Below are 27,411 nucleotides of genomic sequence, written 5' to 3'. Positions count from 1 at the left end.
AATTAATGAATTTAAATCTAAGTGCATAAAATTATTCATCTTGACAAATGTAGTAATCAGGTTCATAAAATATTGTAATTAAGATTATGTAAAAGTATTTTGATAATGCTAATTAAAAGTAGTAATAGTGAAAAGAATCTTGCTGGGTTACATCATTGGATTAACTTGTTATTAAGCATGTAAAATGAACGAATGTGAATGGTAAACAAAGTTAGAATTAATGTTGTAAATCCTAAATTGAAATTTAAAGGATGAACCTCATATAGGTATTTACTTTTTATCTTAGTTAATGAGCATCGTCATGTTAGTTATATGTCACTATATTGGATGGATCTATTTAGTTATTTATGTTATAATCTTAACAAATAATCTTTATCAGATTAATTTTATAAATGGGTGAACTCAACTAGTTATCCATAATTATAACCCTTATAAAAGAATTCTCTTTATGTTGCTAAAATTGAACTGAAAGGGGAAGTATTCGTATAGTTGTTTATATCTTAATCTTGGTAAATGTATCCTTTCATATTAACTTCATTTACTAAAAAGAGTGACATGCAATAAGATAATTGTATTTTAATCCTAATGGAAGAACGTCACTATGAACTTATATTTTAATCCTGTAATGATGAATTTCATCTTGCTAACTATATTTTAATTTAAAGGATGAACTCATGTGTCCTAATACATTTCCACCTTAATAAGTTGAGCTCCTTCTATTTGTATTTATTAAAACTTCAATGAATGAACTCCATGGCTACTTGCATTCTATCCTCCATAAAGAAACTATGAATCTTTAGTTTGGTTATGCTCAAACCTTAATGAGGGAACCACACTCTATTAATGGGAGTTTAATCCTTAATGAACGAATTCTTCTTATTAACCATACTTTTAATATTCAAGAAAGATATCAATGTGGGTGATTATCTTAAAACTGAATGAATGAACTTCGTTATTTAAATCGCATTAAACCTTAAGGGAGGCCTCTTAAATTAATTAGGTGTTAATGTGCATTGAGTAAATAACCTCACAATGACCTCCTAACCACCCAAAGTAAATGAACGCTTCCTAAAATTATAAGATGTCAAATCATTGAACATATGTATAATCAAGTCTTATGTATTATCTCGTAATTAAGTTATCCAGCTTATTGGATCAATTGACACATGTTGAGTTGGGAGTAAGGTTACGTAATCGCATTGGGAAACTCCTTAGGATCGTTTAGCCTTCTGCTGTACTATCTAAGTTTCAGATAACTCCAAATTATCTTAATGTTGTAACTTTTCATTAATACTCTTAACTATTATTATAAAAAAAAAATATTTACACTCTATTTGAGTGTTTTTAACTTAAACCCTTAGGGGTTTCCAGGCAGGGCATTACAAAACAATTAACTAGAAACTATAATAATCATAAAAGGTTCTTAGTTTGACACCATCCCCGACAACGACACCAAAAATGTCCACTCCAACTATAATAATAATAACTCTTATTGAAATCTCAATCTGAAGTTTGGACATTCATCTGGTAAAGTTACTATTTCAATGGCTGGTGTTCATTTAGTTATCAACCCAAGGACATAAAACTTGAAATGGGTCTGCACTATATATGCATTAAGCTCCTTCAATGGCTATTCTACATTGTTGTAGTAACTAACATTATGCAGAAAAGAAAGGAAAGAATGGAAATCATAGAAGGCTACATGAAAGCTTATAAAAACTATGCTAGAATGATCTAATGTAAATAACAGAAATCACTCTGTTCTAGCTTGGCTGCAGGAACAGTCAGCGGCTCTATTTCCAGTGGCTGTAGGAACAATCGAAGCAACAACTTCTATTGCAACTAAAGAAGAACTAATTTCAATGAACATAAACACAGGATCACTCACCAAGTGGTCCCCCTTGGATGAGTGATATCAAGCTTCCAGCAAAATACTTTTAACAGATCAAAACAACATATCTTTCATTTATTTCTTCCTAAAAATGATTACATGTTCTAAAATAAAAACTCTAGAATGCTTGTCAAAATTCTCTACTCTATTCCTTTCTATTCTATCTAACCTCTAAGAAAAAGGAAGAGCTTATTATAAAGCAAAGGTCAACTACAATGGACAACTCAAATCATGCCAAGAAGAAGAGGCAGATGATTGACAGATGAAGAAGATAACTAGAGCTTGGTTGTAGGAAATGTGGATCTAAACCGAACCACAGTCTTTGCACGCCGTAGTGATATTTTGCGAATTCAATGCCCACTAGAGCTAAACTCCCATAGTGATGTATGGCTGCTCCGATTATGCCATATCTTGTGCTCACACGGCTCTTCTTCAGTCTGATCTCCAGTTATCTCATACATGATTCTTCATTCCTTAGGTGCAAAAGGAGAACATCCACCACAACATCATTTATTATCTGCACTAAAACAAAAACAACATACAAGGACATGCATATGTATTTTACTTAATTAATACATTCATTAACTCACATATGACATTATCCCAAAATAATCCACATAACAATAGGAACAAATCACTTGGCTGCAGGAATAAATTGGCATGGCTACAGGTATAGACCGACAAAGTTCAAACATGATTTCATAAGTTCAGGTTTAACACATGGAATATATATAGTCAATTCACAATATTTTACTACCACAATGCAACCCAAAAGATGCCAAAAACCTAAGAATTTTGATGATAAAAACATGACAAAGTATCATCTTATCAAGGAGTGCTAAGGAACAACGTTTTCACCTAGAAAGAGAGAAAGATTGGTTGAAAGACATATATGAGCCAGATCATATTGTTCTTAAACAAATTACTTAAATTCTTTACACTTTCCAAGAGAATGAGAAGCACCATGATGAAAAAGACAATGTCTACTACCTTCTTTATGCTTAGTGCCAAACTTCACAAAGGGAAAAATAACATTTTTGTCATATTTCAATTTCCAAATAATTCTAGTTGCTAATTTTTCTTGATCATCAATAGGTGTAAGCTTATTCTTTTGAGATTTAGGATTGTTTGGAGAAGAAATTTTTTCATCTATGATTTTGAATTTGCCACTATCAATAAGTCCATTCATTACATTCTGAAAATCAGGGCAGTCATTAGCATGATGATCATGAGTTTGATGAAATGAACAAAACGGAGTTTTTGAAGAAGAAGCACTTTTAAGGGAGAAAATGGCTTGTTGTATTGCAAGATGATTTTTGAAGTATTGAATCCTAAGGAGGTCATCCATAGGAGATTTATTATCATTTCCTATGCATTCTATGGTAATTTTTGTAGGAGGGTTTATAGGTGTAGACACCTAAAAATGGTGAACGCTTGCAGAGTCATACTTTAACATTTGCGCATTGCCTCATTTTAGGTTTTTGTGTCGCATTAACATTTCTCCTATGATTCGTACTTGGTCTTTATCATTTGCGAACATCGAGTAATTATTCTACATTCTTCATTTATCTCGCTCTCGAATTTGGTTTTGTCGACAACACTATCCAGTCATGATTTTAATTGATCTTATCCCATTACATCAATGTGCGTGCTTATTTGTCATCATTTTGGACATCGTCAATCCTAATTAGGGTTTTGTCCTCCTGTCAATCTTGTGATCAATTTGTCATCGATCGTTGTCCTCTTATCAATCTTGTCATCTGGCGATCAATTTATCATCAATCCTTCAATCTTGTCGTCTTAACGATCGACTTGTCATCAATCGTTGTCATGTTCGATCTTGTCATTTTCAGATCAATTTGTCATTGATCGTGGTCATTTTCAATATTGTCGTTTTGCAATCTATTTTGTCATCGATTCTTGTCCTCTTGTCAATCTTGTCATTTGGCGATCGATTTGTCATCGATTGTTGTCTGTCTCAAATATGTCAATTTGGATCAATTTGTCATTGTTCCTCGTCAATTGGCGCATTTTATCAATCAAATCATTTATCAATCCAAAATCATGATCGAATCGATATCAATTATCTTTCATCAAGACCTAATTGTCGTCTTTGCATTTCTAATTCATCTTCCAAGGTTTTATGATTTATTCATTTTGTTTGGCATTTTCCCTCTAGGTTAAATAATTTATTTATTTATCCTAATTCTTCTTGTCACAATTAAATGTTCATTTAATTGGCTAATTATTCCTCTTTGTGAATTAATTAATAAATGACAAATTATTAATTAATTTACCTAATTTCTAATTTTCATCAATTTCTTAATTCCTAATTTCCTCATTCTCTAATTTCTTAATTTTCTAATTCCTAATTTCAATTTCCTCCTATTTCTCTCCTAAATTCATGGAAATGACATGTCAATTTGTCATAAATTTGTCATAATTGACAATCAATCAATTTTGACATAGAAGTTGTCATAATTTGTCATAAATTATCAATCAACAAATTTTGCATAGAAAGTGCATAATTTGTCATAATTTGTCATAATTGACATAATTGATTTGCAATTTCCATTTGAATTGAATCATGCTAATCTTGTCATCTCTCCAATTTTTCTATAAATTGGATGATCTTCATCAATCAAGGCTAATAATTGGTAATCAGGCTATCGAATTTATGCTTCTAGTACTCTTGATTAATAATCAATGTCAATCTTGCTTTCAATTATGTATGTGCACTTGTAGGTGAGATCCACAACCAAACTATTTGAAGAGGAAAGAAGAACAATGGAGCCGCATGAAGGAGCATTCAAATCTGCTATTGGTTTGCATATGTCTTTGCTTTTGAATGTTTTTATTTCATGCCTCTATTGAGTGTTGTTTAGGATAGATCATTGCAATGAATGCATTTGTGATTGAGCTATTACGTTTATATTGTTTTGTGATGATTTCCTATTTCCTAACATACAATAGGTATTCTAATTCCTTGCTCAAATTTTCCAAGTCCTCGTACTTTAAAACCTTGTTAGGAATATTTTAATTGATAAGGTGGAGGAATGTTCTAATAATTTTTTTTAAAGTTTGTAGTTAAGAATGTTCAGAAGGAACAAAGGAATTAGTGGATGAAGAAGGAACATCTCATGGAGGACGATTTTCCTTTCTTTCATCATGCATATCCTCTTTGGTAGATTGGGAAGGAAGATCCTTATCATCTAAGGCCTCATCTTTTCTTAATGTTATGTTGGGAGATAGATCATGAATAAAATTCATAACATTATATTCTCTACAAATTTTTTGACAATTAAGATATGCCCTAGGTGAATAAGAAGGATATAGAGAGATGGAAACACCAATATTTTGATCTTTCCCCCATTGTACTAGGGTATGCATATGAGAAGAAGATGGGGCCATGTTTCTCTTCAACATTTTGTCTCCATTAGAAAGATCATTAATAGGATTATTAACTCTTTCTTCATTCACATTGGATACCCTAAGAGAGGTACAAGGATTAGATTTTCCATTAGCATCTCTACGATTGGGATCTACAAAAGATTTGAGGTGATATACATATGAAATGCAATTTCCTAAAAAACATTATAATAATGCAACATGCCCTATAAATGAAAGCTTTGAGATCAAATTGATTGAAAGGAAGGAATTTTAAAACTCTAAAAACACAATATGCCAAAGTGCTATGGATAAAAAGAAGCAATATGAAATGAAAGAAGCCATTATCCAAAACATGATTTTGATAAATATAAGTGAAATGAAGGTAATAATAGGTGAAATAGAAAATAGATCAGATCTATACAATGTCATTGTGAATGTTTTAAAATCAGATTTGAAAATTGATGTGAGAAATGAAGCAATCCACAAACCAACTTAACCAAAATAAATTAGGGGTTTTATGAATTAAACCTCTAAATTTATATAAATTGATTAAAATAAAATCTATGAATTTGAATTTTGAATTTTTTTAAATCAGATTTGAAACAATTAATCCAATTTAAACAATCCACAAGCTCAATTTTAGAATTAAAATTAGGATTTTTTGTGAAATTAACTTCTAAATTGTTGAAATTTAATTGGAAATTAAACTGTAAGTGTAAATTTGAATTTTAAATTGCATAAACACTCAGATGTGAGAACATAAATCAGAATTAAAGGTGTAAGGAGTCAGGTTCACCAAAATGTAATGGGTGAAAAATTTAGGGTTTCCACCACAAGAAGGATGAAAACCACTAAATTTTGCTTAGGGACCAATTATATTCAAAAGAGGGATTGAATCCAATAGATTTAGTCACAAACCAACAAGGATAAGGACTAAAAATACTAATTGCATTCAAGGTGTGAATTGTTTTACCCTCTTTTGTGAGTTGAATTGTTGAAATTAGGGTAAAGTGTTGGAAATGAGAATGAAAACATGAAACCAGTGAGCTATAGTCATCAAATCAAGCCAAACACTTGGATATGAGAAATATAAGAAGATTCAAACTTGATCCCTGAAGGAGCTCCAAAAATGTCGAGACCCTGGTGCCCGTCACCCTGGTCCTTTTAACTTTTCACACACCAAAGGGGGATTGATTTGTCACCGTAAATAATGCTTATTCTGAATATTTGTAGCTCTGGACCTTTTTACTACACCTAGAAAGAAGGGGGAAAATGTTGGGAATAGGGGCTTGCTTAAGTCAAACCCCGACTGAGGAATCAACCTTGAATGAAATATTGCAAATACTAATATAAATAATGAAAGGATATACCTCAGATTTGCAATGACTGATAATAATGATTTGCTTCTTGAATGTAATCACATATGTTGTATGAAGTGGTATGAACATATCAGAACCCTAATCACACACATGCACATGCTTGCATGTGATTGATATAATATTGCTCCACAATTGATGAATAAAGAATGCAACTTTGAAGACCTCTAGAAATGATTAATGATGAATACTTCAATGCTTGAATGCTTAAATGGGTGCCATATGATTCTCCTATTATCCTCCTGTTATATCAAAATGAGAGGGGAAAGCCTCCTTATACACTTGCTCATCGAAAAACATGTTAATTTTCTGACGTAGGCCGACAAGAGGCTAGGTTTCCTACTCAAATTTGGAAATGCCAAAGGGATTCAAAGAGGGCCCAAATAGGGAGGACCAAGAAACCATGCCCTAGTCCTACCCCATTTCAGGGTTGAAACTAAGGGGCCATGTGATGTATAAAGTGAAAATAAGGCCATATTTGCATGATGTAAGCATAATACATCTCAATTAAGCATTAGGGTACAAACACTAGGCCACAAATATGGACTAAATTGTAAAGGAGTACAATGTAGGATGCTACAACACCTTTTGAGGTAGAACAAGAAAATAATGTTTAGGATCTAACATAACAAGACAATTGATGATAATCATTGCTTTAGGTCTTATTAAATTTGCACAATTCCTCTTTTGTTGGTTTAAAGGAATCTAGAGTGGTGTCATCTATAGTAGGGGCAACTCCCTAAAGCTAAAGATTTGGGGTCTGCATATACAGTTGTGATGGATAAATGAGAAGGTATTTTAAATTCATATTGGCTATCATCCATGGTTGTTTATGTGACTAAATTGGCTTGATGAGATTCTATATTTTTCTTAATTTGAGATCTTGTGACAAGCATACAAACATGTCAAGACGTTGGTTCATACTTTGGATTGTAATATGAATAATGTGGGATTCAAAGTTCCTCAAATGTTATTATAGTTGAGAAAGATTTTATTTTTTTTGATGATTTGATTGATAGGGGGTGATTGTTGGATAGGACCAAAATAGGTCAATGTTATTCTAGATCTTCAAATGATAAGGGTTCGGATTGGGTTTTACTTAAACTAGATTTATGATTCTAAGAAAATAGATAAGGATTGGAGTCTACAAACTCAAGAGTAGCCAAAATTCTCTAAGCTAGTATATCCACTGGTGATGAGGGCTAACTTAAATCCTTTCTTGAAATAGGCTACGTTTCAAGTAAAAAGGCAAGCTAGAGACAAAAGACAAGAGACCTAGATTAGACTAACACTTTTGGATTCTCTAGATGCCAACTAATGATAATGATATTTTGGTTGTGTTTTGAGAGATTTTTTTTTCAAAGTCTAATTAAGGATAATAGCTCTAAATTCCAATGGATGAGATGAAATTTTGATGGATAGTGGATGGAGGTTCACTCAAGATTTTTTTAGTGACAGATGAAACTAATGCACTCAACTAAGCTATTTTGGGTTTGAAGTAAGTCTGCATGGACAAAAGATCTATTTTCTCAATGTTTTTGGATTCTCAAGAGAATATGGTAGTGACATAGATCAAATGCATCATAAAATTAGTCAAAAGAACCACCAAATTGATCAAAAGCATAGGGGAAAAACTCAAAAGTGTAACTTTGTTAGTTTGATGTGTAGGACAACACATCAATAACCTAGGTCAATAACTCAAAAGCATAGGATAATGACTCAAAAGTGACACTCTCTCTATTAGATGCACCATAGAATAGCTAAAAATCACCACATGATAGGTTAAAGTATTACATAATCGATAAAAATTGTAGGCCAATGTTTTAGTATTGCATTCTATCAATGAAATGTGTAGAAAGATAACTAGAAAAACCAATATCTAAATAAAATGAATAACAAAATAGGTCAAAATAACTATTTTGCAAATTAAATATGCCATAGGATAATAGATCAAGAGCCTAGGTCAATATCTCAACAATGTCAATCGATGACTCAATTTGAATAGCAAATTAGAAACCTAAGTCAATAGCTCAATAATGTAGGTCTGTGATTTAGTATGAAAAATAGATCAAAACCATAGGTCAATAAATCAACTACAAGATGTAATGTCCCCATTTTTGTGTTGTCTTGCTTTGCAGTTGGCTCTGAATTTCTAGGTCAGCGCCAACCTTATCAGAGTGGTTATTTGATGTTAACAATGAGCACATATGGCCTAGAGAACTCAAAAGGGACTTTCCAAAGTTATTTATTACTGCTGGTGTGTTATCCAAGATCCTTGGAGAGAGTGTCTATTTATAGTAAGTCCCCTAATCAAGTCTAATTGTCATCTTTTATCATCAATATCACTCCTAAGCAGTCAATTTTTTATTCTAATGCTTTTTGACAATTTCTTCAAACTCAATGTAATGTTGAGCTATTATTTAAATCATTTACTAAGGTTCATTTAATATTATTTAGATTATTTTAAAAGTATCTTAGAATAAAAGCTTGTTGGATTGAGAATTAAAAGTTTTAAATATTGAATGCTTAACCAAATGACTAAAGTACCCAAAACAATTAAATATTTAAATAAATCACTTTTTTGAAGATATAATATTTAATTAAATTATAAAGTGAATGTACATTGCACTTTCCCGAAAGTTCCAAAGAGGATTATAAAAGAACATTGAGATCTCTTTTGTTGCATATAAAGACAAATTCCATAGTTATGAGCTTGTGTTGATATAAGTTTAATTCAACCACCTGGATGCCTTGAGAATTTAATGATAAACAATTTCCATAGTTTCCATTGCGGGAGAAACAATTATGTGAGGATTTTGGATAAATATTGTGAGGTGTGATCTCGTTTATAAGGTTGTAGGATTTTGATAACAATTTAGACATGGTGTATGAAGGAGGATCATGGCACCTTGTTGGGTATTAAAAAGAAAAATGGCACTAAAGCCTCATATCTAGACATGAGTTCTCTTTTATTCACCTGCAATTTGCTATAAATTCTGCTATCTCTAATTTATGGGTATCTCTAATTTATGGGTATCTGAACTTATGAGAATGGATATTCTTTTGAATATAAATTTTTAATCATAGTAGCAAAAATCACTTGAAGAAAAAATCTGCAAACTAAAACAACAAGATTTTTTTTAAAATTTGGGAAGAAATTGGATTTTTTAAAAAAATTAAAAATTGTAGAAAAAAAGACAAACTACAATTTTTTTAAAAATATGAGAGCATTTCCATAGTATAGAGATATAGAGAGTAGATAGAATAGAGTTTAACACATTAACATAGAATAGATTTTAACACATTAACTGTAGAAAATATGATAGTGACGCTTGCCAAAATACCCTAGAGAAATATACTAAAAACTACTAATCAAATGGGAATTTTTTATTTTAAAAGCATCCTTTACATTAATCCAATATTAACATACATCGATATAACATTACCCAATTGAAAGAACACATGTAACATCAAATAGAAACTTGATAAATCCATTCTACGCAAGTGGATTAAATCCTCTAACATAAGTACATATCAAATATATTCTTGCAACACATTTAATTTCCTAGGGTATCTTAACGTTACTACCTAGCAACATTCTATCATAACATCCATCTATCTAGAAGATCAAATTGTCTAATCCTCTAACCATTAACTTTTCATGCATCTAAAGCATAACCCACACATATGCATATTCTTTCACTTAGTAATCTCTCAAGAAAGAAACACAGGTTACATTTAACCATTCATTCCTCATAAATTCCTACTACTCAAGTAAAGCTTCAATGCAACTATTCTATTCTTTCCATCATTCATCCTAAGGCATAACAAAACTCAATCCCAATTCATGAATATAAATACAACCCAAAATCATATGAATACTCCTTTTCACAATCACATTAAATCCATAAGCACATTTTACATATTAATCATTCGATACATCAAGGAAACATCAAAGTATTCTTCCTAACCTCTACATCATGTCCTTCCTACATTTACATATAGATACATATTTAAAAGATGCACAATTCCTTACATAATCAAATCATCATTATCATCTTATGCAAAGTTCAATACACATAGTATACTTGATTAGAACATTATAAAAATGATTTAACCACTAGTGTCAATGATCACCTAGTTATTCAAGTATAGATCAATGATATCCAATTCATTTTATGATCATTCATTATATAGCATAAAAAATATTATTCTTCACATGAGTGTAATGCTCTCAAATACATATAAACTATTCCAATCACATGGTCACTTTAAATTCATAGAAAATGTCTATTACATGATGAAATAGTCATAGATGTATATCTAATTCTAACATCAAGTCCTATTATGACTTTCTTCTTCAAATACATGATAATACCATATTCAAGTATACATCATTTCCTTTACATACAAATTTCATTATGATACAATGTCTTCTTTTCATTAACATAGAAACCAATTCACAAGTGCAATCTCATGAAGAATCCAATCCACACATGCAACACCAAGGAGGGTATCCCAATGGAAGAAGGAAATCAACCACTCGACCATGTGGAACAAATCAAGGAACCACCCCCATGCTAGGAGATGACAAAGGTTCCAACTCACACTCAAGACCTAAGATGACACATATCAATCAAAGGATACAACATAGCTTCACAAAATCCAAATATAAGAATACAATACCAAAGTACATCAAATGGCTAAATCAATGAAATCATCCTCCAGAGGCAAATCAATAAAACAATGCATATGGACAATGGATACATGTGGGGTAGAGTGTCATCACATGCTAACCTTATATGACATCTTTCTCCACCTTGGAGTAACTCAAGGGAGATCGGGTATACCGCTCCAATGGTCTTCCCAATCTAGGATCCCCAAAACACCTCCTTGGGTCCGTCCAATTGGGGCATACAATATCATATTATTTATCTTGATTAGGTGTATTCCTAATACCCAACCTACTAATCAATTATTATTATGTTATCAATTGAAATTATTCCATCAAATCTTCATGTGGTTCCATAGGTTTAGACCTCCTTCCTAGAGGTCTAGTACTCACAACCTAGGTCCAACACATGTAAGAATAAACTCCCCCATCCATGAACCAAGGCCATAGGTTAAATATATAAATCAAATGAACACAATACACCATCATTAAATCCCTAGAAGATACAATAACCATATCAACAAACTGAGCAACATGGACTCATGAATCAAACTCAAAGAAGGAGGCCTTCACAAATGCAACATCAAGATAAGAAAATCATGGATGAAAATCATAAAAGAGGTCCAAATAACATAAATCCTAAACAATGAGGCATATCACATCCCAATGAATTTCTATAATGAATCCCTCAACAACAAGGCATTCTCCCTCTCGTTGGAGCGTCAAATCACATAGGAATCACCTCAATGATAAGGCATGAACCCTCTTACCGAAGAAAATGAGACAATATAAGGGATCAATCTACATCATAATCAACTCTAAAAAATGTCAATACATACTGCACAAGCCTCTAGAGTAAATACAAAAATAAAAACTAACTTATGGAGACCCCCGAGACAACTCAGCGCCCCTGAAACCTAGGATGGCGTTCATGGTAGGTATGATGGCATTTATGGCATGTATGATAGTGTTTCCAATTAGTATGATGGCATTTTTGGTCTCTAGGGTGGCGTTTCTAGGATTTTTTCTTGCATCTGCAAATCAGGACCTCAACTCTCTTTGTAAGTTTGTCGGAGCATTTGGTATGAACAGTAGTATTTTTGGGATAAAAAATGGCATTCTTGACATGTATGATGGCATTTATGGTATTTACTATAGTGTTTTTATGTGTTTCCATAATGTTCTTGGGAGAAGTGCAAGAAACTAAGCATAAATGAGTCTTGAAGCTAAGAGAGAGGCATAGGGGATCTCAAGGAATAGAAACAGCCCTTCATAATGCAAACAGTGGATCTAAAACATCCAAATAACATCAAGGACAACCAATATACTCACTACATTATCACTAGTAAAAAGTTGCAGAAGAAAATATCTCTCCTACTGAGAATAAACTAATATATAAGAAGCCAAATCCACAAGGTAGAGAGAGACAACAGTAAAAAACAACAAAAGGAGACTCAAGAAATTTAGATAGAGACTAAATCATACAAAGAAAGTGGAAGGAAGAGTCCACACACACTCACAATGTAATCACAAAGAAATCACAGAAAAACACAATGAGACATAAAATCCAATTTGCATTTCTCCCCATTCCCAAACTTGCATAACTAATTGAAATCAATTAAGGAAATTCATTTCCACAATCAAAACAATCCTGAAGAGCAATCCAAATTCAAATTTGCAGACACGGAGAAGACAATATTTTCCAGGAATAAAATGCAGAAATAAGAGCCACCAACATGCAATTCGCAAAACCAAAAATTGAAGAAGAAATTTGAAATTGCCAAGCCTTCCCAAATCCAAATCGCAATCCAATATTCCAAATCAAATTCAAAATCATCTTGCAATGATCTTTGGGATGATTAACCCGTGCATGGACTAGCAAGCCAAAACAAATAGAAAAATTAAATTTAAGACTATATTTTTTCCCACCAATAGAAAAATTCCAAAAAACCATATCTTACTTACCATCGTGTTACCCTATTATTTTGTCAATAGTCAAAATCCTATCTTTGGTAAAATAAAGTGTAATTAATGTTGCCTCCCCAAATTTGGCATGTTTCATTCCTAATTATGTAGCGGTCTTACTTGTCTTCTTTCAGTGAACCTATATGTTTAAACCATGTCTCAGTTTAGAGTTCAAAGTTCACCTGGCGCCTTTATGTGTCCCGCGACTTTGTTTCTTGTTAAGGGGTGAGCGTAAGTATGTTAGGTCAGTTTTGAACTTGAACCATTGAATCCTTCTTGTCTGATTCAAGGTTTCAGGTTCATCTTTGTGTTCATCTAAAAGTCATTCCTTATTTCTAGTTTAGTTTTGTGTTGAGTCATGAGGTGGTATTTTATACTTCAAGTCTTCGTCATTATTGTTCTCTCATGTTGAACTTTTGTTAAATGGTTCACTATTCTAAGTTCATTGTAAGTTGGCTCTAGAAATATAACAAGGTAGGACAAGTTAATGAAAGATGGCATGGAAAAAAGAATATTCGAAGAATGTTGAGTTTGAAAATTCTAATTATGAAAAGTAATCATGAAAGATCGAGCTTCTTGTGTGGAAGTGATTTTTAATAAAAGCACTTGTTAGAGTCCCATCAAATCAGGACTTCCTTCACATGATTGTATGGGTTGTTAAGAAGCATGCATAAGTTTTGTATAGATTTTCTTACCTTTAATATGCAAACCCATCAGTTGTAATTTAGTAGCTGCTAATTGTTGGAGAAGTGAAGGGTGCTGAAGGTAATTATACCTCCATATTTCCAAGGGTTGTAGAGATTTCATGATAGTAACAAGTGAGTTTTGATTATCCCTTTCCCATTGTGTTACCTGCTCGGAAAGCCGCTATAGTGAAATAATTTGTTTTGGGTAGAATTTTGTCCTTATTTTAAAATTGTTTGATGAATGTAAGAGTGTCTGTCATGAGGATGACCTTGCCAAAACTTGGCCTTACATCATGTTTAGTGAGTACACTTCCAGAACTCAGAGACACTTCTTTGGCTCAGGCTGACTTGGGGGATTTTCTAGAGAGAGTGGGAAACCCATATGGTAATTCAATGATGGGAAAGTGTTAAGAGTGGGTTGATTGAAGTTGTTGCATTCTCTACTACTACCCCTTACCCTGAACTGGTTATGGAATGCATGAGTAGATATGATGCAGATAACAGGTGTATTAGAACTAGTAGTGGTGAGGTGTTGGTGAAAATTGACAAGAAAATGGTGATGGCCACCATGGGCATTCTCCATAAGGAGTCGTATGAGAAGTGGTCTAATTATACTTCATATGCATTTTTCTCTAAGAAAAAGGGCACCTACAAGAGTGTCATTGCTAGGAATTGGCTCCTTAAGTTAAAGAAAGGAGGGCACAGGTTACCCAGACCTCTCACAAGAGAGCATTTCATAACAAAGGTGTGAGATATTGTATTTTCTTGAATATACAAAGGGAATGCACATGCATTCTATTAGGAAGATTGGATGTATTTTTAGATTCAATTGTTGTTCACTAGTGAAAAATATCTAGACTGGGCATAGGTTATCACCGACAGACTCCATGAGGGTCTACATAATTTTGTCGGTATGACCAATTTCTATATTTCTTCTTATCTATTTTATATTCTTTCTTGTACAATAGAATGGAAAGGGTTGCATCATGAACCCCGGGTCGATGGCATGAAAGTGTATGAGTATTACCCACACTTGCAACAATAGAAGTATGTTGAGAATTTTATGAGATGGAATGATGTCTTTGCAGGCAGACTTGTCTTTTAATTATAGGGAAATATGAATAAGAGGATGCCAGTTCAAGCCTTCAAGGAAAGAGTGCAGCTTGTCAAAGAGACAAAATCCTTGACTACTAATAATTTCTCTCAAATAGCAAGGATTGAGTCCATGTTGACAATTTGTTGTTATCATCTGGAAGTACATAAGATAAAAGTCTTGTAGGTAAGCGAGGAAAAAGAGGTATGTAAACAACACATTATACATATTGGGCTTCCTCATTATTAGCTTGCCCTCAAGTGGCACACCTGGAGTGGTAGAACACATGTGGCGCCTCAACAAAGTAGGATAATAAAGCATATTCTTTGGCTGCGTTAGAATCTTGATCGTGCTACCAATGAATTGTCACCCTCTTAGCGGCTCTTGGTCGGTTATCTTTTTTTAGTTATGTTAGTTATAGGCAGGACAATTTCTTTAACTCTTGAATAGAGTTAAAATTTAATTCTAGTTAATTTTCAAAAACTATAATCCCAGAGGCTATTTATGTAACTAAGGAAGCTATTTCAAAGGTCCGAAAAAATTTCAGATGGATTAAAAAGACTTGGTTATCTTTCAATATGTTATAGATTTTCAATGAAGAAATTTTATCTATGAATGAAATGATACATTTTTTGGCCGTCTTCAAATCTCTGTGTTTGAATGTGAAAGTGGATCTCTCATGGGATTTATTTTATGTGCAGAATTTGTTTTCTTCTTGATTATTCATTTATTAGTATGAGTAAAGAAGTATGTGAATGATTCTATCTCATAAAATCCGATGTTATCTCTTTGCTTGGGCATTCTGATCCCCCTTGTCCTTTGAGGCATGAGAGAGACTCGATCAGAGTCCAAGACATTTTGATTATGTTAGAAAGGGTATGTTCATAAAATAGAATTGATTTGATTGTAAAGTCTATGAGATTTTCCTATTTAAGTATTTATCTTTAGCAACATTCATCTTGTGTTGATGAATGAATACAAAATGTCTTTCTCTCTTTCTGGTTAAAAGTGGAATCAATGTTTAGTTTGTGTTTGAAAATTCATTGAATATCATACAGGGAGATGTACCCTTATGCAGAGGGTAACCCAATAATTGGTTCACCCAACTATTGGTTTTCTTTTGCTTTTCAACGAGGGAACACATGAGTCATTAACTACATAATTAAAGAAGGGTAAAATCTATTAACCAATAGATTTTTTGCAACTTTGCTGGGGAGTCGAATATCAAGATTAGTCGCATGCTCACAGGATCTATAGGGTTGTCTTGTGAATTATCTCTATTTTATTTTTCTTTACGGTAATTGTGAATTGTGAACAGATTGGAGCCAAGAAGATACACTAGGTTCCAAAGGTGTGAGGGAGCATTTGACCTAGCCTTCCAAGAATTGCAGAATCTAGACTTTCAAGCTTCCTTTACACCTAGAAGATGATCTAGAAGTAGACCTCCTTCACCTTCTTCTCCATCACATGTATCTCCCATTTGTTAAGACTTGATATTAGACGGTGTTATTTTACCCAGTGTAATTAACCCCACACCTCTTAATATCAATCTTCCAATGGTCGTTAACAATCCTTGGGGACCTATAATAGGACCACTAAATCTTGGTCTTAATTTGAATACTTTACCTAAAGGAGAAAGGGATCATTTGCCCAAGTTTAGTGGTGATGGAAAGGTCTCAACTGATGAGAATTTCATTGCATTTAATATTTCATATAGTGTGATATCCATCCATCATGAAAATGTGGCAGTGAGACTATTTGTGCATACATTAACTAAGGCAGAAGCATATTGGTTCTACCATTTGTCAAATGGTGCAATCACAAATTGTTAAGATTTGAAAACTAGGTTTGAGGCTAGGTTTAAGGTGGCTTAAGATGGACATTCTCTTTTAGCCTAGTTGGCGCAATTAAAGAAATAAATTCCCGAGTCTATGAGAGATTTTTTTGGCTAAGTTTGATAAAATTGTCCATAAAATTTCTTCAAATAAGAAGCCTTCAAATGACAATCTGAAATGTTTCTTCATAAATTCCATGCCTTTAGAAATAAGCTTTTTAATTCGAAGACAAAGAGTGGCAACTCTAGTAAATATCAAAATGTTGGCTGTTGAGTTAGAAGATGACTTAATTACGGTTGGAAAATGGAAGAGAGAAGTTCAAGTAGCTAGTACACAACCCTCCACCTCTTATAACCTTGTAGAACAAAGATTAATGAATGATGTCATAACTATCAAAAGATAATTGCCAAAGGCTAGTATTTCCTACCCACAACCTTATCAAGATATTCTAAGAATTACTAATCAGAACAAAACCTTACAATTGCCTCCAGCTCAACCGAGATTAGAAGTTGAAGCTCTACCACCTAAGGATAGCATGTGTGTTTTCCACCTAATTAATGACCATGATGGTAATTTATGTCCAAAAATGGTGCAACATGCGCAAATGATGAATACAAGAGGAGTAATAAGTGAGATTGGTTAGGAAGAAGAGATCTTCGTGCAACCTGGCGACTTTGAATTGCAATTCCTGGAGTACGAGTCAAATTCAAAAAGAGGAGGAGATATATTGGTGACCCTTGAAGATCCTTCATGTGTAATCCTTACCAGGAATCAACATCAACCTAAAAACACAAGTAATTCAACATTTCCCGAAACCTTAGCCAAAGGTAAAAAACTCATGAACTGAAACTTTGAAAGTGGTTCAAGAGTTCAAAAGGTTCATATACTGAAGTGCCTTGATCCTGATACTTCTTTTGATATTGTTGAATTTTATAAGTCCTCTAAAATTTAGGTATCTCTTGTTGAATACCTTAGGTGGAACCCTAAAGAGCTGGATAAATTCGTTAAATATGTACATGGGGAAACCTCTCAGTAGCAACCTAATAAGTCATCGTTGGTCAATCTTGAGTCCTCACAAATCATGAAGTGTACTAAATCTACCGAATCATCTAAAACTATTCTAGAGGTATTAGATAATGAACTAGATCAACCACCTTTAGCACTAGATCAAAAGGCTAAACCTTTCTATATATCTTTGTTTATTAATGGTTATAAACTCAATAATTGTATCATTGATTCAGGAGCATCAGATAACATCATGCCTTCTTCAGCTGCTAAAGCATTAGGCCTTTCCCTCACTAAAGCCTTTGGAAAATCTTATTCAATGGACTCAAAGTAGGTCCCTTTGCTTGGCCAAATCAAAGATGCTAAAGTTGCTTTGGCGGTACATCCTAGCAAAAGAGTGAAAATGACTATTCCAGTGGCTGATATTCTTGCAAGTTATGGCATGCTACTAAGTAGAACGTTTTGTAAAGATATGGGAGGAGAAATCAAGATGGATTGGTCTCAAGAATTAATTCCCATTGGTAAACAAAAAATTGCCCTTCAACCAGAGCCAAAATCTAAATATACAGTTTTCCCTTCTCATGACCCAAAATCTCAAATATTGTATCAAGAATGTGATTTTGGCAATTATTTGCTTTTCTTTGATGACATGAAGAAAACACAAGAGGATGTGTTAGACCTTATTTCTGGCCTATGGGTGATGGAATTTGATGGAAGTTGTGCATTAGTTGAATCTGGTGCCAGAGTGGTGCTCATTTCTCCAAAAGGTGAAAAGATTCCTTTTTCATTTAAGTTAGAATTCAAAAACATTAATAATACTACAGAATACAAGGACTTATTATTGGGACTCAAACATGCTAAGAAAAGAGGAATCAAGTTGTTGAGCATCAAAGGTGATGGAGAATTAATTATCAAGAAAGTGTGAAATCTCTTCAAAGTAAAGAATGAAAGGCTTAGACATTATAAGAATAGGGTCTAGTATGAGATAGAATACTTTGATGCTTTCTCAATTGAGGAAATTCCTAGAAACCAAAACTCTTATGTAGACTCCTTGGCAGTTTCAGCTTCTCTATTACTCCCATATCCATACTTTGGTGCAAATGTTTATAGGATTGAAGTTGTATATCTCCCTAATGTTCCAGATAATTTTGACTTCTTGCAACTATTTGAAAATGACAAACAAATCAATTATTTTATTCAAAATGCCGAGATGTTTTTCTCCTCTTTCTTTGAAGAGTCTAAGACTGAATGTAATGAATTTTGCCCAAATTCAGGAGAAGATTATAATAAGGAAGTTATCCAGATGAAGGGAAATAGAATTCCAAAAGGGTTGGTGATCTTAGAGCACCTCTTTGATCGTAATGATAGGCATGTTGGAAGGAACAATTCTCAAAGTACCAGTAACTCAAGAGATTATGAAAAAGTTAATATAGGTGATGAAACCAACCCAAAATTGGTTAATTTGGGTAAGTGTTGTACTCCAAAGGAAATACATTTGTTCATTAAGCTATTATGCAAATTCCTAGATGTTTTCGCCTAGTCCTATGAGGATTTGAAAGATTTTAGAAATGACAGGTTTCAACATCATATTTCCCTCAAGCCCGAAGCGGCTCCTTTTAGACAAAAATTGAGAAACTATAATCCCAAGGTTGAAGATACAATTTTCAAATAAATAGATAAGATGCTTCAAGCAAGGATTATCTACCCCATCCATTATTCTACCTGGGTAGTGAACATTGTTCCAGTTGGCAAGAAAAAATGGAGAGATAAGGATCTGTGTAGATTTCCAAAACTTGAACCAGGCTAGTTTAAAAGACAACTACCCATTACCAACAATGGATCATATTCTCCAAACTGTTGCCAGATCATAAATGATGTCAATTCTAGATGGTTTTTATGGATACAACCAGATAAGCGTGGCGGAAGTAGACCAACACAAAACAACCTTCACCACACCTTGGGGAACTTTCATCTATAGCTGCATGTTATTCGTTCTAATAAACACTGGAGAAAATTTCCAAAGGGCAATGAACCTCTCATTTGGTCACCTCATTGGTAAGATTAAAGCTATCTATTTGGATGATTTGATAGTATTTTCTAAGAGGAGGAGAAATCACCTAAAGAGATTTGGAGAATGTGTTGCAAAGGTGTAGAGATCATGGTATCTCTCCAAATCAAAAGAAATCATTTTTTTGTGTCACAGAGGGGAAGCTACTAGGGTATATAGTCTCACAAGATGGAATTAAAATTGATCCTAATCAGGTAAAAGCTATTCAGCAGTTGAGTTTTCCATCAAATAGAAGTAGTGTCAAATCATTCTTTAGATAGGTGAGTTTTCTCAGGAGATTTGTGCCAGATTTAGCTAAAGTCACCAAACACATTGTAGGTATGGTGAGTGAAAAGAAAATTTTCAAATGGAAGGAAGAAGAAAAGAAATCATTTGTAGAGGTTAAGGAGGCAATTTCTCAAGCTCCAACTCTAATTAATCCTGATTTCAAAAAGAATTTGATCATGTATTGATATGCCTCAAAACACACAAAGTTTGGCATTCTTTTGCAAAAAAATGAGTTGAATGAAGAAGTCCCTATCGCTTTCATGAGTGTCCCACTCAAGAAGCATGAATTGAATTATTCATTAGTTGAGAAGAAGGCCTTTTTAGTTGTTAAAGTTGTCAAGCACTTCAGGTATTATATTTTGCATTCTCATTCAATTGATTTTGTGCCAAATCCCATGGTGAAAAGTATCTTGACCCAACAAGAGGTGGGGATGAACAATAGAGCAGCCTAGGTTTCAAAGGTTCATGAATTTGAATTGGATATTAGGCCAACCAAATTAGTCTGGGAGTAGGGATTGTGTCATTTAATAGTGGAAAACAAAGATAAAAAGGAAGAACTACCACTGGCCTTATTTGTCAGCTTGGAAGATGAATGGTTCATGAATGTGGCTCATTTCCTGACATATGGAGAATGCTCAAATTATTTAACTCCTAAATAAAAGAGAAATCTTAGACGAAAGGCAGCCAAATATGTGATTGTTGATGATATGTTGTATAATAAAGGCCTGGATGGAGCTTTCCTAAGGTGTGTTGACAAGGAGCAATAGGAAAAGCTTATGAAGGCATTCCATAGTGAAGAATGTAGAGGACATTATTCATCAACAGTAGAAACTTTCAAGATCCTCAGGAGTTGTTAGTAATGGCCAGACATGTTTAAAGATGCATACAAATGGATCGCAGACTATGAAAAATACAAGTTGTTCTCAAGGAAGCCCCAATTAGCTGCATTACCGTTGAGGCCGGTAGTTATAGATGAACCCTTCAAGAAATAGGGTTTAGATTTCATTGGCCCATTGAACCCTTCATCAAGTGTAGGTCATACTCATATTCTCATAGCTACAGATTGTTTTACGAAGTGGGTGGATTTTTTAACAAATTATTGTTTGTAATTTCCTTAAAGAGAACATCCTAACTAGGTTTGGTGTTCCCTGAAAAATTATAACTGATAATGCCACAAATTTTTCCTTGGAAGAAATGAGCATATTTTTTTATGATCATGGTATTCTTTTATCCCATTCTTTAGATTACTATCTGCAGGGAAATGGCCAGGATGAATCTAGCAATAATAATTTGATCTCTATAATGCGGAAATTGGTGACTGAGAATGCGAAGGATTGGCATAAAAGGCTATATGAAGCATTATGGGAAGATAGGATCTCGCCTAAAAGGTCCATATTTATTACACCATTTGAACTGGTATACGGGGTTGAAGCTCAATTGTCTTTGCCTCTAGAATTGTCAACAACTAGATTGCAGAAGGTGGTTGAAGATGAGTTGTTTTGAAGTTCTCTAGAGAAGAGAATTATGTACCTTTCAAAAATTGAGGAAGAAAGACAAGAGTTGGTTGATCATATCATTGCACATCAAGCTAGGGTAATAAAAAAATTTGATCATAGAACTAGACCACGAAAGTTCATGCTGGGAGATTTGGTCCTGCTCTAGGACAGACTTAGAGAACCGAAAGGAGCTCACAGAGTGTTTGATTCTCTGTGGAAGGGATTGTTTGTGAATAATCAAGCACTAGGCACTAACTCATTTAAACTTGAATATCTTGATGGAACTACGCTACCCCTTTCTTTCAATGGGTAGGATTTAAAGCTTTACCAGTTGTAAGCAGGTGTCCCCCTGCTCTGTACATAAATTTTTGTTGTGTTGTTTGGTTTGTCATGGTTTGTTGTGGTTGGGCCTTTGTTTTTGTTCTCTTATGTGCATAACCATAGATTCTAGATTCAAAACCTGCTCCTTTCAGTACTAGTCCCTAGTCAGAGCTGATGTTACCCTATTATTTTGTCAATAGTCAAAATCCTATCTTTGGTAAAATAAAGCGTAATTAATGTTGCCTCCCCAAATTCAGCATGTTTCATTCCTAATTATGTAGCGGTCTTACTTGTCTTGTTTCAATGAACCTATATGTTGAACCTATGTCTCGATTCAGGGTTCAAAGTTCACTCGGTGCCTTTATGTGTCCTGTAGATTTGTTTGTTGTTAAGGGGCAAGTGTAAGTATGTTAGGTCAGTTTTGAACTTGAATCATTGAACACTTCCTCTCTGATTCAAGGTTCAAGGTTCATCTTTGTGTTCATCTAAAATTCTTTGCTTGTTTCTAGTTCAATTTTGTGTTGAGTCATGAGGTGGTATTCTATACTTCAAGTCCTCTTCATTATTGTTATCTCACATTGAACTTGAACCATCAAAATTTTGTTAAATGGTTCACACGTTATAAGATCATTGTAAGTTGGCTCTAGAAATATAATAAGGCAGGGGAAAGTTAATGAAAGGTGGCACGAAAAAAGGATTATTCCAAGCATGTTGAGTTTGAAAATTCTAATTATGGAAAGTAATCATGAAAGCTCGAGCTTCTTGTGTGGAAGTGATTTGTAATAAAAGCGGTCGTCAGAATCCCATTAAATCAAGAGTTCCTTCACATGATTGTATGAGTTGTTAAGAAGCATGTGTAAGTTTTGTATAGATTCTCTTACCTTTAATATGAAAACCCTTCAGTTGTAATTTAGTAGTTGCTTAATGTTGGAGAAGCGAAGGGTGCTAAAGGTAATTATAGCTTCATATTTCTAAGGGTTGCAGAGATTTCATGATAGTAATAGGTGAGTTTTTATTATCCCTTTCCCATTGTGTTACTTGCTCAGAAAGCCACTATAGTAAAATCATTTGTTTTGGGTAGAATCATGTCCTTGTTTTGAAATTTTTTGATGAATGTAAGAGCATCTATCATGAGGCCGACCTTGCCAAAAATTGGCCTTACATCATGTTTAGTGAGTACACTTCCAGAGCTGTGAGACACTTCTTTGGCTTAGGCTGACTTGAGAGATTTTCTAGAGAGAGTGGGAAACCCAGATGATTATTCAATGGGAAATATTATTAAGAGTGGGTTGATTGAAGCTGTCGCATTCCCTACTATTGCCCCTTGCCCTGAATTGGTTATGGAATGCATGAGTAGATATAATACAGATAACAAGTGTATTAGAACTAGTAGTGGTGAGGTGTTGGTGAAAATTGATAGGGAAATGGTGATGGCCACCATGGGCATTCCCCATAAGGAGCCATATGAGGACTGGTCTATTGGTACTTCATATGTGTTTTTCTATAAGAAAAAGGGCACCTACGGGAGCATCATTGCAAGGAATTAGCTCCTTAAGTTGCAGAAAGGAGGTTCTAGGTTACCTAGATCTCTCACAAGAGAGAATTTCATAACAGAGGTGCGAGATATTGTAATTTGTTGAATATACTTAAAGGGAATGCACATGCCTTCTACTAGGAAGACTGGTTGTATTTTTACATTCAAGTGTTGTTGGATAGTGAAAAATATCTAGAATGGGCACAAGTTATTGCTAACAAACTCCATGAGGGTCTGCATAATTTTGTCAGTATGACCAGTTTCTATGTCTTCTTATCTATTTTATATTCTCTCTTGTACCAGTTAATGACAATAGTTTTATCATGAACCCTAGGTTGATGGCATGAAAGTGTATGATTATTACCCACATTTGTAACAACAAAAGTATGTTGATAATTTTACAAGATGGATGATGTCTTTGCAAGAAGACTAGTTTTTGAATTGCAGGGAAATGTGAATAAGAGAATGCCAACTGAATCCATGGAGTTAGTCAGTATATATGGAAGCTACTACATCCAATTTTCTAGATTTACCTACATTAGAGTGGGGGCTTCGAAGGTGAACCATTTAAATTGCCCAGGTATGCCCTAGACATCCATGTGCTTATTGAAGTTTGTAGACATCTGGCCCACATAGATAAGAAATTAAAGGAAAAAGGTAAGTCTGGGGTAGCTTTTCTAGTTGAACTTGGCCATTATAGTTGCAAATCTATTTCAGATGCTTTAAACCTAGAACTAGAATTCAAGAAATTGAACTTGTAGCCTTACGTAGCCAAACGCAAGTTTGACAATAGAGGATATGCAATAGAGCATTTGAATGTTGATGCAGATTTCTAACATGAACTCCAATTAGAAGACTATTGGGAAAATTGTTATGATGATTTTGAGGTTAGAAGATGACTTTGGTCAAGGTTCACCTTCCAACAAATAGTTACAATGGGATTGTCAATAAATATTTTAGGAGTACAAGAGGAACAAAGTGAAGATGTGTTGGATCTCAAGTTTAATGAGAGATTTCAAGGGTAACCAATTCCTGAAATCAATTAGGACAAAAGAGAGGAAGAAAGTATTTAGACTAAGTCCTTTAATACCATAAGGAGAACAGAGAAGTGGTTGAGGGACCATAGATTTGCTCCTAAAGTGGAAACCACTAGTCAACTTCATTCTTCTAATTAGATTCTCACTTCTTCTTCTAATATGATTGTTGATATTGCAGGTGCCACAAGGCAAAAGGACAAAGAAGTTGGGAGTAAAAGGTCAAACCATTGAATCCCTCACCAGTTCGAGTCAAATGCTCTAAGAGCAAAAAGGAAACCAGGAAACCTATGGTGGACCAGATTGTTCTTGACCTGGACTCAAGCAAAGAGACTCAAGTAACCATGGATGAAGAAGTGCCAAATGATCCCCCAGTTCAAGATATGGACAAGGAAAAAGAACCTAAAGAAGACCAAGACCCAGTAGGCACCATGACCATTGTTGGTCCTCCTAGCTATCAAACGCCTCCACCCAAAGTTTCCTCCAGTTGTCCTAGATGACTAGAGATTTCTGTTAGAAAAAAATGCAGTGTGGCTCCCATCACCATTCCCATTGAAGAAATTGTTAGAAAATGCCTAGGGAAAACATCCAAGTCCAAAAATCTTAAAATGAAGGCTATGGTAGGTATTTATAATAACACAGTGTTGGCATTGTTGTCATTAATGTCAACTGGTATGGGATGAATACTGGTAGAAGAGATGGTTGTGAAACACTGTCTTGGAGAGTTAAGAAGAAAATGTCATTCAGAGGAATGACCACTAGTATCACTAGTACACAAGTTAGTGCCTGACTTGTGTGGATGAAAGGGTAAGGTTATCAGTAGAGTGTATCACCGATAAGGAAAGGATGTCAACCGATGAGTGTTGTGTTGATAGTGTATAGTTTCCAACTGGCAAGCTCATGAAAAATATACAAGCAAGATGGGAAAGGTGCTTGAGTTGTTGTTGATGAAGAGGGAGAATGTTACCCAAATCACATCAACATCCAAGGACAAGGATGGAAAGGTCACCAGTATACTATAAGGTTGCAGAAGAACAAGATTCCCACTTGATGCAGATGTTGTCACCAAGGGAAGAAATAAATCACAGTGAATGTGCCCACACCGGATCATGTGTGCCTAGTTGAAGATATGATACACAAATAGGGAAGCCACATGAGTGCATCACAGGATGCAAATGACAAGGTATCGCTCCACTGGTAAGTGGATCTTATCTCCTATTATGCATAATGTGCATTATATTTTTGTGAGATAAGGAAGAAGAGGTAAAGACAAGTGTTTGAAGGATCACACTAGATCTACCAGTGAAATAATGGCATGTCTCAAGTGTATGTATCCAAGGATATGCAGTGGACCAACTGAGAAGACATGTTGAGGTACCAATGAAGATGAAGAGTGATTGGTTTGTCACTTTGACAAACTGACTGAGATATGGTCTGAACTGATTAGGGAGAAGACAAGGTTGAGCAGATGCAAATAAAGGAAAATGACCGAATTGAAGATGGAGTCAATTGAAGGTTGATGACATGGCATCATCGAGAGTGTCTACCAGTATGTAAAGCCCACCAATAATATGAACAAGGTGAAGATGCAAAAGACTCCTCATCGATTGAATATGTGAATAAGGTAGGTTAGCAAGAATGCTGACCAGTTTAGTGTTCCACCAGAAGAGAAGCCAAAGTGCAAGGTTGATGATAGATCATCTTGAGGGTTTAAGTAGCACGGTTAGTATACTGGTAGATGAACCCAGTGATTGAGTGTTTGGTCAATAATCCTATCTGAATCGATACATCAATCCAAGCTGGCAATTGGTCGACATGGATGCCACGTGGTGTCAAGGTGGTGGACTTGCATGCAGTGGTAGATGGAGTGTGCATCAACGCGATAGTTGTAGAGTTAGTCGACATTAATGGCAAATCCCATAAATCATGGGATGTGTTGCAGGCCATTCCAGAGGTTTGTGGATCGAGGTCTAGAAGACAACAAAGAGCCATCTTAGAGTGATTGAGGAGATCGAGGTAGATGAAGGAAACTGCAAGGTCAATCATGGTGATTGACCAAGATATCAGCTGACAGAGTTAAATACAGATTGCCAAAGATAGAAGGTGTGATCAATAAGGCACAACAATGGTGGTGATGAGAAAATAGTTGTCTGGGTGATTAGATCAGATAAGATTTGATTGGATTTGGTTTTCCTTGAGGTTGATGAGGAAACCCTAACTACCCATGTTTTTGAATTGGCTTTTGGCAAGAAAACCAGGTTATAAATAAGGAAGCCAAAATCATTGAAGGTTGTTGCTGAGTAGAAGAAGATAGTGTTGTTGCGAAGTGATTAAGTGTTACTTTTGCATGTGAGAGCAAATTAGTCAAGTGCTCAATGAGTATTTGAGAAGAGACTGAGTGTGAGGGAGAACCAAGTTGAAGTGTTCAACCGGTAGCAGTGTAGAACCAATAGTGTCTATACCAATAGAGTAGAAGTGAAGGAAGCTATAGAGAAGGAAGATAGAGAACCGACAACGTGTAGTACCGGTGAAGAGCAGTAGTAGTGAGAGGACAACCGGTGTAGCAGAGAAGGTGTCTCACTAGCAGAGTAAGGTATTTGAAATGGTTACAAGACTCACTTGTAATAGAATAATTACTTTAATATTTGAAGCCATCTGTGTGATCACTGAGTTGTATCTCAATGTAGGAGTTGTAACTCCTTTGGGTTGTAGCCCATAAATCTATTAGAGGTTGGTGCTCCTTTGGTTTTTAGCCCATAAATCAATCAGGGGTTGATG

Source organism: Cryptomeria japonica, chromosome 11, assembly GCF_030272615.1.
Source record: "Cryptomeria japonica chromosome 11, Sugi_1.0, whole genome shotgun sequence".
Classification (NCBI taxonomy): domain Eukaryota; kingdom Viridiplantae; phylum Streptophyta; class Pinopsida; order Cupressales; family Cupressaceae; genus Cryptomeria; species Cryptomeria japonica.
Note: the sequence above shows the minus strand (reverse complement) of the source record.